Below are 7572 nucleotides of genomic sequence, written 5' to 3' on the forward strand. Positions count from 1 at the left end.
GGATAGTAAGATTGTCCCTGATGACCAGGATGATGACTATGTCGATCCTCCCCCAGTGCCTTCTGCCAAGGTGTCAACTTCTGCAGTTCCTCCAGTTGAGGTCATTCATTCCGTTTCTAATCCGGACTGTCAGATCTTGAACCAGGATGATAGTACCGTGGATGCTGTGCCTATTCAGACTCGCCCTCCTTCTCCCCGTACTGATGCTGCCGAGAAGGCTCCTGATCTTAGCTGATTTTTCTTGGATGTTTGTGTAGATAGCCCGACTTGTGGGTTTTTAAACTCTTTATTTTGTAATTCGAATATTTTGCTGACTGTTGATGCTTCTTTTGGTTGCTTGTTTAGCAACTTTTATTTTGAAAAAACAACAAGTAGCTTTCAAGCTTTGGGACTGATCTTGAAGCTTGTTTATAATATTGTGTTTTATATCATGCTTGTTTGCACTTTGTCTTGGCATCTTTCTGGGTTTTGAGAATGCTGAAGCCTCACTGCTTGGCCTTTTTGGATTGCTTTGTACTTATTGCTTGTAGCTTGAATCCTTTGAGGTTGTGGATGTGTGCATCCAACTTGTATTTCGATTTTTCTTGCTCTTACTTGTATTTATTTCTAGCAATTCATAACCGATTTCTTTACGTTGGTCCTCTTTCCAGTTATTTTTGTAGTCCTCTTTCTTGGACCCTTGTCAAGTCTCTTTCAGGGACTACTTTTATAACCTATTTGTAGGAGGCCGACTTCTTTGCGTCGTTCTTTTCCAAGTTATTTTTGTAATCCTCTTTCTTGTACATTTGTCAGATCTCTTTCAGGGATTACTTTTATAACTTGTTTGTTGGAGACCGACTTCTTTACGTCGTCCTTTTTCAAGTTATTTTTGTAATCCTCTTTCTTGGACCTTTGTCAGGTCTCTTTCAGGGATTACTTTTATAACTTGTCTGTTGTAGGAGGTCGACTTCTTTATGTCGTCCTCTTCTAAGCTATTTTTGTAATCCTCTTTCTTGGACCTTTGTCAGGTTTCTTTCAGGGATTACTTTCATAACTTGTCTTTTGTAGGAGACCGACTTCGTCATGTCGATCTCTTCTAAGTTATAGCAATTCCTCTTTTATAGGGTTGGCCAGACCTCTTTCCAGGGATTTTCTGATAACTTGGGTTGACTTGGTCCGACTTCTCAACGTCGGCCAGTCTTTAAGTTATTATTTAGCAATCCATAAGACCTCGTCAGGTTCTTTTTTTGGATCACTTTCGATAACTTCTTACATTATTCTGTGTTCATCTTTGCCGATTTGTAGAAGGTGGTTTCTATCTTTGTTTGGTCGACCTTTAGATGAATCGCGTTTTCATCTCTATTGGTCTTTTATCGTGATCGTGCAGTGAATCTGTTTTTCACTTTCTGCCGATCTGTTGCTTTATAATCGGACAATGAATGCTTTAGATTAATGCGTCTTGAGAATTTGTAGAATATCTAAAATATATTTTATTCAAAAGAAAGTGCAAATATATACATGCGGGAGTTTTTCATCCCTTTAAGTCGGATAATTTCTGGATCTCAACTTGGTGCCTCGTTAAAAAACATTTTCAGGAAAAAGAGTGCATCCTATGATGAGATCTTTTACCTTCTCTAGCTATAGTACCTTCTTAGGTTGTAGGCGTGCCATGATCTGGGAAGCTCTTGTCCATCGAGTTCGGATAGTCTGTAGTAGCCCTTCCCAAGTACTTCTATGACTCGGTAGGGTCCTTTCTAGTTTGCTGCCAGCTTTCCTTCTCCGGGTCGAGTTGTTCCAATATCATTTCGGATTAGGATGAGATCATTCTCAGCGAAACCTCTTGGCACTACCCTTTGATTATATCTCGAAGCCATTCGGCGCTTTAGCGCTTTTTCCCTGATCCGAGCTCTTTCTTGGATTTCCAGAAGTAGGTCGAGCTTTTCTCTTTGAAGTTGAGAGTTGGCTTCTTCATTGTAGTGAACTACTCTAGGTGACCCTTCCTCGACCTCTACTGGGATCATTGCCTCCACTCCATATGCTAATCGAAATGGTGATTCATTTGTGGTGGAATGTGGCGTAGTTCGATATGCCCATAGGACTTGTGGAAGTTCTTCAGCCCAAGCTCCCTTTGCATCTTGCAGTCTCCGTTTCAACCCAGCCAATATGACTTTGTTGGCAGCTTCAGCTTGTCCATTGGCTTGAGGGTGTTCGACGGAGGTAAACTGGTGCTTTATGTTCAAGTCGGCTACTAATTTCCTGAAGCCTGCATCTGTGAATTGAGTGCCATTGTCTGTGGTGATGGAGTATGGAACCCCGAACCTTGTGACAATGTTCCTATATAGGAATTTCCGGCTTCTTTGAGTAGTAGCGTTGGCTAGGGGCTCTGTCTCAATCCACTTTATGAAATAGTCTACCCCGACTATGAGGAATTTGACTTGTCCCGATCCCTAGGGAAAGGGTCCGAGAAGATCGAGTCCCCATTTTGCAAATGGCCAAGGCGAAGTTACGCTGATGAGCTCTTCTGGCGGGGCGATGTGAAAGTTGGCATGTTTCTGGCATGGGAGACACATCTTTACAAATTCTGTAGCTTCTTTTTGTAGAGTTGGCCAGTAAAATCCCGCCCGAAGTACCTTTTTGGTGAGAGCTTGTGCTCCGAGATGATTGCCACAAATGCCGCTGTGTACTTCCTCTAAAACTTCCCTTATGTTAGAGGTCGGCATGCATTTTAACAATGGTATTGAAATCCCTCTTTTGTATAGGGTGTTGTTTATGATAGTGTAGTACTGTGCCTCCCGCTTTAATCTCTTTGCCTCCTTTTCATCAGTGGAGAGTATTTCTGTTTTGAGGTAGTTAATTATGGGGGTCATCTATCCTTGATCCTGACCTGTTATAGCTAGGACTTTTCCTCTTCCGAGACTGACGGGTTCTGTAGCATTTCCTGGATGAGGCTTCTATTGTTTCCCCTGGTTTGGTGCTGGCTAGCTTTGAGAGTGCGTCAGCTCAGGCATTTTGTTTGCGGGGTATGTGTTGGATCTTATATTCCCCGAGTTGTCCGAGCTGTTCCCTGGTCTTATCCAGATACTTTTTCATGGTGGGATCTTTGGCTTGGTAGCTCCCTGCTATTTGTGAGGTGACTACTTGTGAATCAATGAAGATGTTAAGTTTTTGAGCTCCAACCTCCTTAGCCAGCTTCAAACCAGCTAGTAACGCTTCATACTCCGCCTGGTTGTTTGAGGCCGGGAACCCAAATTTGAGGGAAAGCTCGACTTGGGTCCCTTGGTTGCTTTCTATTATCACACCTGCGCCGCTTCCAGTCTTATTCGAGGACCCGTCCACGTAGAGATTCCATTCTGTGGGGGTTTCCAGGGTATCTGTGAATTTTGCAATGAAGTCGGCCAAGTACTGTAATTTGATGGCTGTCCGAGCTTCATATTGGAGGTCAAACTTGAATAACTCAACTGCCCATTGTAAAATTCTGCCTGCTAGATCTGTTTTCTGCAATATCCCTTTTATGGGCTGGTTGGTCCGAACCTTAATGGTGTGAGCCTGGAAGTATGGGCGAAGTCGTCGAGATGTCAGTATGAGAGTATAGGCTTTTTCTATTTTTTGGTAGTTCAGCTCGGATCCCTGCAGCGCTTTACTAATGAAGTATACAGGTTGTTGCCCTTTGTCGTCCTCTCGGACCAGTGCTGAGGCTACTGCCCGACTTCCTACCGCAAGGTACAATACGAGTGGCTCTTCCTTTCGTGGTCGAGTTAGGATAGGGGGTTGTCCCAGGAAACTTTTGAAATCTTGGAAGGCTTGCTCGCATTCCATTGTCCATTCGAAGTTCTTTTCTTTCCTTAAAGTGGCATAGAAGTGGAGAGATCTTATCGCTGATCCTGCTAAGAATCTGGATAAGGCTGCCAATCTCCCGTTGAGTTGTTGTACCTCTCTAACACAAGTTGGGCTCCTCATGTTGAGTATGGCCTGGCATTTGTCTGGATTTGCTTCAATTCCTCTTTGTGTGATCATGAAACCTAAGAAATTGCCCGCTTCTACTGCAAAGGTGCATTTTGCGGGATTGAGTCGCATGTCATGCTTCCTTATAGTGTCGAACACTTGAGCCAGGTCGGACAATAATGTCTCTTCACTTTGTGTCTTTATTAACATGTCATCCATGTAGACTTCCATGTTTTTTCCGATATGATCTGAAAAGACTTTATTCATTAGCCTTTTGATAAGTAGCTCCCGCGTTCTTGAGACCGAAAGGCATCACAATGTAGCAGTAATTTGCTTTTGGTGTTAAAAACGAGGTCTTTTCTTGATCTGGTGGATACATAGGGATTTGGTTGTATCCAGAATATGCATCCATAAACGAGAGGTATCTATATCTGGATGAAGCATCTACCAGAGCGTCGATACTTGGGAGTGGGTAAGGATCTTTTGGGCAGGCTTTGTTGAGATCGGTATAGTCGGTGCACATTCGCCACTTCCCATTTAATTTTTTCACCAAGACGACGTTAGCTAGCCATAGTGGGTACTTGAATTCTCTTATGAATCCTGCCTCCAGTAGTGCTTGTACCTGTTCTTCCACAGCTTGGGATCGTTCTGACCCAAGTTTTCTTCGTCTCTGCTGTACCGGCCGAGATCCTGGATAGACCGCCAACTTGTGACACATTAGCTTAGGGTCTATGCCTGGCATGTCTGCAGCTTTCCATGCGAAGAGGTCGACATTATCTCGTAAGAACTGCATTAGTAATTCTTTTGCGTTTCCTTTCAGGATCGTGCCAATATTAGTTGTTTTTTCCGAGGTGTCTCCGATCTGAACTTTCTCTACTTCACCTTCGGGCTGTGGACGGAGTTCTTCTCAATTGTATGGAACTCTTCTCCTCTGCCTTTGAGGTTTAGACTTTCATTATAACAATGCCATCTTTTGATCTGCTTTTATCGTAGCTATCCCTTCTATAGTTGGGAATTTCATGCATAGATGTGGAGTTGAGACTATTGCGCCGAGTTGATTTAGTGTTGTCTGACCTATTAAGGCATTGTAGGCTGAACTCACATCAACCACGATGTAGTCTATCTTAAGTGTTCTGGGTTGGTTCCCTTTTTCGAAGGTTGTATGTAGTGACACGTATTCCAGTGGTTGTACTGGGGTATCTCCCAGTCCGAACAGGCTGTTCAGGTATGCTCTAAGCTCCTTTTCTTCTAAGACGAGCTTGTCGAAGGCAGTTTTGAATAAGATGTCAGCGGAGCTCCCTTGGTCTATCAATGTGTGGTGGAGATTGGCGTTTTCCAGTATGATGGTGATGACCATGGGATCGTCGTATCCTGAGATGATATCGGATGCGTCTTCTTTGGTGAATGTGATTGCAGGGATGTTGGGTGCTTCCTCTTTTCCTTCGACATGATATACTTCTTTGAGATATCTTTTACGGGATGATTTGGAGATTTCTCCTCCCGCAAATCCTCCGTGTATCATATGGACATGTCTTTCTGGCGTACGAGGTGATCGCTGGGTTCGTCCGACATCTTCATCCCTTCTTCTCTTTCTTTGCTCATCATCTCGAGTGGCCAGAAACCGATCTAGTTTTTCTTCTCTCACGAGTTTTTCTATGACATTTTTTAAGTCAAAATATTCGTTGGTGGAATGCCCTCGAACTCGATGATATTCACAGTATTCGTTCCGATTTCCTCCTCCTCTTTTGCCTTTGAGTGGTCGAGCTGGGGGTATCTTTTCTGTGTTACAAACTTCTTTGTAAATATCAACAAGAGACACCCGAAGAGGGGTGTAATTATGATACTTTTTTATTTTTCCCCCGTTCGATCTTCCTTTCTCTTGGATTCTTTATCTTTATCTCGGTAGGTGAAACCGGATCTCGAGGCTTCTCCAAGTCGAGAATTTTCTTCCATGTTGATGTACTTCTCGGTCCGCTCTTGCACCTCGTCCAGAGACGTGGGGTATTTCTTTGATATAGACTGGCTAAAAGGTCCCTCCCGTAAGCCGTTGATGAGGCCCATGATAGCGGCCTCTGTTGGTAAGCTTTGTATGTCTAGGCATGTTTTGTTGAATCTTTCCATGCAGTTGCGAAGACTTTCCCGATCTCCTTGCTTGATCCCTAGTAGACTGGGGGCGTGCTTAGCCTTGTCTTTTTGGATGGAGAATCTGGCCAGAAATTTTTTGGCTAGGTCGTCAAAGCTTGAGATGGACTTAGGAGGTAAATTGTCGAACCATCTGATCGCTGTCTTCGTGAGAGTCGTTGGAAAAGCTTTGCAGCGAACAGCGTTTGAGGCGTCGGTGAGATACATTCTGCTTCTGAAGTTGCTGAGGTGATGGTTGGGATCTGTAGTGCCATTGTACAAAGTCATATCCGGGAGCTTGAAGTCCTTGGGAATTTTAGTTTTCATGATTTTCCTAGTGAATGGATCTTGATCTTTGCGTGAGTTGTCCTCAGGGGTGGTCCGGGTAGCCTTTGCTTTAAGATCGGCTTCAAGTTGTAGGAGTTTATCTTCTAATTCTCGACGTCGCCTTACCTCTCTTTGTAGATCCTTGCCAACTTCTCGTTGATGCTGGCTTTCTTTTTCAAGTTGCTTTAGGTGATCTTGAAGCGCTTCTATTACTCCCGGATGTGATGAGTTTTTGTCTCCGTTAGATTTCGGAGTATCTTTTGGTGTAGTGTTCGCGTTTTTGTGTGGCGTTCTGTCCTCTAGATCTGAATCATGGTCGTTGTCATGGTCATCCACCATGGTGATGGGATGACTTCCAGGTCCCCGGCAACGGCACCAATGTTCCGAGGGTTACCTGAAATTGGAGGTCGATCTCGGTCGAGATCTTCTGTGCTGGTCGGTGCCGACGTGTCCGGCTGGTGAGTTACGGCCGGAGCTGTGGTGTCCGACTTGTTGGCTGGCTACACTGCTGATCCTTGGTCACCAGAGGGTGGGGGGTACCTGCAAGAGACTCCGATGCTTAAGTTAGCATGGGTATTAAACAGGTTTTTTGTAGAATCAGAGTATGAGTTATACCTGGGTGCTCCAGTGTATTTATAGTAGTTGTAGAGTGACCTTTTTAGATAAGATAAGTTAGTTATCTTATCTTATCTTATCTTTCGGTGAGGTCAGCTTATCTTCAATGGAACCGCCCTTATCTCTATAGGCTTTGGGCTGCCTTTGGATTTGGGTCGTATTCCTTGAGTTGGGCCCCTTTTTTGGGCTTTCCAGTCGGTTTGGCCGAGCTCTTTTAGAAAGAGGTCGGATAGTCTGACCTGAAGAGGTCGGTCGCTTTGTCGCCAATCATCACAGGTCGGATAGCTCGACCCAGGGTATGAATAACGCCCTTGCTCTTCTTGTTCCTTAAGCAATTTGCAGAGCATGCTATTTTGATTTTGCTGTTCTTCCTTTAGTTGATCCACAGTTTCTTGCAACTTGATGACAGATGCTTCTAGGCGCTCCCAGTATTCAATTTGAGGGATTTCCGGGAGGAACTCTTGTGCTCTCCTCTTGATGGGGTCGTCTTGCACTTGTTGTCATTCCATTGACTTTTTGGTGATTGGTTGCTCAAATGAGATATACTCATCTACTCCCATCTTTACCCCAGCATCTTTACATAGCATA

The sequence above is a fragment of the Arachis ipaensis genome, chromosome B9 (assembly GCF_059453495.1).
Source record: "Arachis ipaensis isolate K30076 ecotype BB chromosome B9, ASM5945349v1, whole genome shotgun sequence".
In the NCBI taxonomy this organism is placed as follows: domain Eukaryota; kingdom Viridiplantae; phylum Streptophyta; class Magnoliopsida; order Fabales; family Fabaceae; genus Arachis; species Arachis ipaensis.